The following is a 1199-nucleotide window of genomic DNA, read 5'->3' as shown; positions in this document are numbered from 1 at the left end:
AGAGCTGCTGGGGGCCTGGAGTGGGTGGGGGTTTATGCCAGTAGAGGGGCTGCCAATTAAAGTGAACAGTGGGGTATGGAAGGAGGGGAAACAGTGCATGTGAGTGCTGGATGCACAGTTGGTGCCTGAGCAATGGTGGTTGCTAGGTGCATTATTTTTCTCTCTGGGAGTTACAGTGACCAGGAAGGCAGCAAGCCTAGATAGAAGCGGGCCTGATAACCATCTGGGGAGGGGCCTGGGATCTTTCCAGTGCTGTCCAGGCCCCAGAGGCCTAGGCCTGAGTTGTGCTGTGGGGACGTCGAGGAGGGCCCTTGGGGGCAGGCAGAGGCAGCAGTTAGGGCTCCTGGACCAGTGAGGAGTAAATCTTCTTGAGAAAGGAGAGCTGGTAAAGCTCTGGGGTGGGGCCTGGAGAGACCTGGGGTCCCTTCAGTGCTCCCTCTCCTACCTGGATGGAGTGGGGGGCACCACTTAGTGGACATCATCCTGCAAGGACAGTCCACTGGCATCAGCTGCAGAGGCCCCGGGAAGGCTCAGTGGCTCTGTGCTAATGTCTCCATGTGTGTAACTGTGTGTCAGCGTGAGTGTGAGACTTTCTGTATGTCTGGGGAAACTAAAGAGACATGTTCGTGTGACGTGGGAGCACTGTCTGTGGGAGATTTTGGGGAGAACACAGAAACGTGTGCTGTCGAATGTGAGTGGAGGGCCAGAGAGAGGAGTGGACACCTGGCAGGAAGAGGGTGCTCCTGGGAGGAAAAACTGGAAAGGGAAGAGAGGCCCAGATGCTGCTCTTGGAGGAGGTAAGGGAGAAACAGGCCCCATGCTGGGTGGGGAGGGGTGATAAGCCAAAGAGTGGAAATGGAGACCATGGCCAAGCAGCCTGAGACCAGCTACTGCTGGGGGCCCATCTCCCAATGAGGGATGGGCAGAGGGACCCCATGGGGGTCCCCAAAGTTGCATATTTAACATAGTTTGCATATATGGTGCCCACCTGCTTAATGGCAGGGTCCTGTGCTTGTGCGTACCTGTGAGGGCACCTTGGGCCCACCCCCAAGGGGGCGGGGACTTGGCGGGAGGGCTTCCCTGCTCCGTCCGAAGGGCGGGCCGAGAGACCTCACCTTGCATAGCTGGAAGCTGGTTCAAGACCCAGAGCCCCAGCGACCCGCTGCCACTCTCCGGGCAGTGCCCCTGCCCCGGGCGGG

This window comes from Myotis brandtii, unplaced genomic scaffold (genome assembly GCF_000412655.1).
Source record: "Myotis brandtii unplaced genomic scaffold, ASM41265v1 scaffold220, whole genome shotgun sequence".
Lineage (NCBI taxonomy): Eukaryota > Metazoa > Chordata > Mammalia > Chiroptera > Vespertilionidae > Myotis > Myotis brandtii.
The sequence above is the reverse complement of the archived record's forward strand: the minus strand, read 5'-3'. Positions refer to the sequence as shown.